Source organism: Crassostrea angulata, unplaced genomic scaffold, assembly GCF_025612915.1.
Source record: "Crassostrea angulata isolate pt1a10 unplaced genomic scaffold, ASM2561291v2 HiC_scaffold_45, whole genome shotgun sequence".
Taxonomy (NCBI): Eukaryota; Metazoa; Mollusca; class Bivalvia; order Ostreida; family Ostreidae; genus Magallana; species Magallana angulata.
Genome location: NW_026441600.1, coordinates 203,329 through 209,637, shown reverse-complemented (window position 1 = coordinate 209,637; position 6,309 = coordinate 203,329).

Sequence of the window (6,309 nt, the reverse complement as noted above, 5' to 3'; positions counted from 1 at the left end):
TTTGCGAACAAATAAAAAAATAAACCCGACATGGTAACTATATTGGCATGACAGAAGTATCTTGACAGGCTTAGCGGAGAAAAAAAAGTTAAAGGGCTAAAAAACAGCTTTATAAAGCGAAGTATAAAGAAGCATTAAATAGGGGTTAACTCCAAAAAAGATTCTACGTAATGTTTTGACTGACCTTTGTCCAATCAGATCGTAGCTGGGCGGAGTTAAGACATTGCCGCTCGTTACTTGAATGAGGGAGAGAGAGAAAGAGCGAGAAAGTGAATTGAGTGAATTTTAAGTGGTGCCAATCTTAATCATGCAATGAAGAAACAATCATTAGTTATAAACTTGCAAACAAAACAATTAAGATTTGTATATAAAAATTACATGTATATCCTATATTTGTATAACTTTAAAGCGCGTTTTAAAGAACGATTGTAAAAATGTGTTTGCCCGCACGCCGTCGAAAACATGTACAAGAATGACGTAGCTAACCAACTAAATTTCCTTGCATGGAGTCCGAGAATACGGACAATAAATATTTTGAAATGTGAACGAATGATCAATTATGAATTTAGATGTAGTGAAAAGGAAAGGCAACACTGGCGGTTGCTTAGTGGAAAAATAAAACAATGGCGGACAAATTCGTCCTAAGGTAAAGACTGTTTTACACTGAGTAACCGTGAAGAAAGGTTTTTATACAAAGTAAATTTAGAACCTAAGTTTTATTTCAGGAAGATTCGGCAAAACTTTGATTAGAATACTATCGGTAACACTTGTAATAAAAACAGTTTCTTACATATTCGTACATTCTTCGATGTTTGACTTTACCTCATTCCATTATCTACATATAATACCTTGGTTGAGAATTTCAAAACACTTCAAGGTTTCATAAATCTATAAGATATACTACACCTTGATTTGTCACTTTATAACTATTGTTGATAGATAGTTCGCTCATCTGCGTCATCTATAATTTACTCCATTAACCAGTCAACTCTCTCTCTCTCTCTCTCTCTCTCTCTCTCTCTCTCTCTCTCTCTCTCTCTCTCTCAAATAAAGTCACGAGCAGTAATGTCTCAACTCCGCCTTCTACGATCTGAATAGACAAAGGTCAGCCAAAACATTAGGTAACGACTTTTCTGGAGTAAATGCCTATTAAACGCTTCCATGTATTTCGCTGTAACGTAACACGTTTGCATGTTGTTATTTTAAATTGCTTCTATTGAAAATTGACAGAAAACAAAGTTTGGCTATGGATTTAACATTGATAAAACAGTATTTACTATTGTTGCGATTTCTTGGCTTAATTATGATGGTTCCTAGGGGTTTTTCTCTGAAGTATTGGGATAATTTGTTAGAAAATAATTATTAAAGCTCCATTCTGAGGGCGCCAGATAATTATTGGTAAGTCCGTCTGTTCCATACTTCACCAACAGAGAGCATTTTGACAAAGTTGACCTTTAAAAAGTTTCTAGATTGATGACTGCTCTGGGAAATCTAGGTCCAAACTATTTTTTTTACTCTTATGTCCTATCTGTCAAATATTCTTCATTAAGAAACTTTGTTGGTAAAGGGTTTGCACAATCTTTATACGCGGTGTGTCTTTTTCTATCATTAAAAAAGATGGTTTGAATTCTTTAAACACAAATCACCATTCTATAAAAGTGTACAATGTCATCTAATTGAACGTAATATGGGCTAGAATTAAGAATTAAATGCAATTGTTTCCTTTTATTGTTCTCAAACTCCATTGCGTACATTAATTGCCATTGCTTTGTTAAAATTAAAAACAACTGATCAATCATGTTATTTTTTATTTACAAAAATATGTTACAAAGGCGTATTTTTTTTATAAAACAATATGTAAACTTTTAAAGTCCTGTAATAAAAGATGCAAGAAACAACACACCCTATACTGATTAGCTGCTCTGTTTCACAGATAAAACAAATGATTATTTTACATGTACGTATACTTTTGATAGTCGCATAATGTAAAATACAAAGTTTTAAGGATTTACGCTAGAGAGATACTTAAGCAAGCAGTAATTTAATTATGACCGTCATTCCAACAATGCCTATTAAACGCTTTAATGTACTTCGCTGTAACGTAACACGTTTGCATGTTGTTATTTTAAATTGCTTCTACTGAAAATTGACAGAAAACAAAAACAAATGAAAGTACTGTAAAAATTTGGCTATGGATTTAACATTGATAAAACTGTATTACCATTGTTGACATTTATTGGCTTAATTATGATAACTCCTGGGGGTTTTCTCTGAAGTATGGGGATAATTTGTTAGAAAATAATTATATGAACTCCACTCTGAGGGCGACATATAATTATTGGTAAGTCCGTCTGTTCAATACTTCACCAACAGATAGCCTTTCGACAAAGGTGACCTTAAAGGAAGTGAACAAATTGCTGCTTAATAAATTTTAAAAGCCTTTTGAAACTTAGACATGAGGTATGTGACCTTTTTGTTTATTTCTATCATGAGATTGTATCAACTTAACACTCTCAGGGAAAGGTTAATGGAGGTAATCATTTTTTACCCAGCATGCATCTGTTTTCTGACGTAGATAAGCCACATTGATGTTGATGCAATGTCAATGATCGCATGGATTTTTAGAAAGCGAGCGTTGTTGTAAGAACGAATGGAAACGATGTCACGTTGTTACTTTCTTGGATTGACTATCATTTAGCTAAAGTGTTAGATGTACTACCGCTGGAGTTTTTAAAATGATGCAGACGTTATGCATTCTGTATGAACGACACACGTGTTCGATGTGCATGCGAAGTAAGGCAACTCTCTGTGCAAAATATTACGGATACCTTGTGTAGTTCATGCATTCAGAAGTTTGCGCAACCTGAATGCCTTGATCAGAAAGCATCCGACCGTAACTTTCTCAACCGGTATATATACCCCCAGTGACAGTAGAGGAGCGATCAAAACTACTGTGGCGACCAAATGCTTTTATGAATTCATGTTAGCTTTAAGAAATGTATATTGGCAGCAACGTATTAAAATAAAAAAGAGGACATCATGAAAATAATAGCAATCAATTTAGTTTACATAAGTTTCTTCCTCTACTGTTAAAGTACAGAATAAGATTTTCTATAATTGAATTCATGGTCACTACATGTAATTGGTTATATTAGTCTCACCCAAGGACAGAACCCTTGGCCTACAGGCAATGAATTTTACAATTTAGGTAAAAGAGTTTGTTAAAATTATTATCATACATTTAATTTTTTTCTCAAATGTATAAGGAAATGGAAGAAGACAATTCATTACATTTTTATTACATGTCCATACCCCACCTACGATCCTAACCCCTAACCCAGGGACCATGAACATAATAATAAAGGCAAAGGTATTTTGATTTAGATAAACATGTATACACTTTATCTCCCAGGATTGTAGAAGCATATACACTTGTCTATGATTATAACATGTTCACTGTATGGTCCTTTAGATCTTGAACCCCTAAGATAGGGGCGGTACATTTCACAAGTTAATAATTGTGGTGCGCTGACATCAGAATTATACATTTAGTTGCTTTTTTAAATAAATATGGATGTAGAAAAAACAGTTTCAAAGGTAGCCTTTTTGCATTTATAAAGCCCAGTGGTTTGTAAGGTCATTTAGTTCACAAATTTTATTCCTCTTTTTCTAAGTATGCTTCAAATAAAAAATGATAACAGATGACCTTGTAGTTTTTAAGGAGAAGTTTAAAATGTAAAAATATCAAAACATTGCGAACGGCGACGGACAGAGAGTAATTGCAAAAGGTCATATGAGTGACCAAAAAGTGTTGGCAATGTTCGTTTTTAGACAAGGTATACTGCGTATCACATTTTAGTTTCCTGTTAAACAGGCGGTTGAATCGTACAGGTTGGGAAAAATTTCCTTAAAGAGGAAGTATCTTAGAGCTGGGTATTGTAGTTTTTTGTAGTCGACCTCAAAAAGCCCCTTTATTTGGAATTGTACGTGTACAAGGGGCTCAGATTGAATTATCAATGATCACACATTACATATTATTAAGGATTACGTTTACTCAGGGGCGAAAAAAAATCCACTAATAGGAACGAAAAACTACTTATTGTTCATTGTAGCCCCACTATTATGGTGCTATTTTTCATTTTCAAATAACTAGATCAATGACCTACTTTTTCACTGCTAGTGACCTCTAAATGTTTTTTGAAAAAATTGTCACAATTTGTCAAAATTGTCCACCATTTTCAAGGTTTTCTTTATTTTTTAATTATTAAAATAATAAAACAATTTGAAGGTTGGGAAATAATAAAATACTAATAGCTTTACTAATTTTATATTTGAATGAATCGTTTTAAGCTCATATTTTAAGTTTAATTCAGTCCGAATTTCCTCTATCAATTTCCAGTTTTACAAAAAATTGACTAATAGGAGCTGCAAACCATTGATTGCCTAAAACAGTTTTATTGTCTTTATTATGTTGTCATTAACATTATATAAGGTCAATGATCAAAATTTTGAGATATTTTGTATTGAGTCGATTTTATGTATTTTAAAGATTTTCCAATCGCGTGCCAACCAGTGATGTAAATTTATAGACGAGTAAATACAACCATAAATTATGCAAAATGATATGAAAAAACACATAAAAAGATAACTGTTGCAATTACACTGCAACAGAAAGTTTTTAAGAGAAAATAAGAAAATGAAAAAATTAGTCCGAATTTCCTCTGCTTCAATTTTAATCTACCTCTGTGGGAGCATATCTTCCTCAAATAAACAAATCATAAATGTCAATATCTGTATTTGTTAATAACGTTGTTTTTTGTTTTTAAAACGACTTTGGACTTCAGATATTGAACTTTGTAAAACTATTTTTTAAAAATCTCAAACCCTGAGTAAACGTAATCCTTAATGCATAACTTATTACATTTTTACAATGAAAAAATGACAATAACAAACCGTCAAGCATCTCAAAAATCCATAAAACGAAATACAAATTCAAAGCAGAACAACACGAACCTAAAAGAAAGATGTAAGATCAGGTGCCTAGGAGCAATGAGCATCCTCTGCTGACTGGTCACACTCGCCGTGTGCTCTTTGTCGTAATCGGGAAAAAAAAACCTCGGAAAAGTCCGTGGTCAAGTAGGTGATTAGTTATGGTCTAACAATTAGTATGAAAAACGTCAGTTAGTGATCATTGACCTCATATAAATTATATGCCAACAGAATAAGGTCAATATACGTAGTTCAATGCTATAAATCTTTTTGTATTATCATCATTCAAATTTTTGTAAACTAAGATCAAAAATGGGTAGGAATTTGAAAACTGATAGAGGAAATTCGGACTGGAATATTTTTTCAAATTGAAGCTGAAATCTTAATGTTTTGTACCTATTTAGTGCCACTGCCATTCATAAAATGTATTTAATTTTTTAAAGTGTTTTATTATTTGAAAAATATTTACAATTAAGAAAATTTCAATTGTAGTGTAAAATTTTATGGGATTTTTCTTGATTTTTCAAAAAATATTCAATGGCCATTTACTCAAAAAGTAGGTCATTGACCTACTTTTTTGAAAGTGAAAAATAACACTACAATCAAAGGTCTATAACATACAATAGATGGGGTTTCATTATCATCAGTGGAATTTTTTTTCATTCTGAGTAAACGTCATCCTTAAACCTGGGGTTGTTATCAAAGAAGTTATTGTTTTTGCTGCCAGGTAATTAAAAATATAAGGTTTTTAAAGATTTTTGTTTTCAAAATATTCCTAAGATGCAAAAATTCGAGCTCCCATTGTGGCAGGAACTTATCCTCGTGGATCATGATTTGAACAAATTTGAATCAATCTACACTACATTTGGATGCTTCTACACAAGTTACAACATTTCTGACCAATTACGTTTTTATTAAGAAGATTTTAAAGATTGTTCTCTATACATTCCCATGTAAAAATTCTACCCCCACTATGGCCCCGACCTACTCTCGGGGATCATGATTTAAATAATTCTGAATTGACACTTTCTGAGAACGCTTCGACAGGTTACATCAATCCTAGCAAAATGGTTTCTAAGAATAAAATTTTGAGATATGGTGTCTTTTATCGTTTTTAAGTATATTTTAATATTTTCGCAATTCGTGCCATACAATAATTTTAATGAATAAGTGAGGTAAAACCAGCTGAAAATATGAAAAATTATATAGACTAAAATATATAATCTTAACTTTCAATATTAGAGTACTGCCAAAAATGTTTTAGTGGAAACAAAATCTGCAAAATTTAGTCCGAATTTCCTCTGTTTGGCTTAAAGTCTA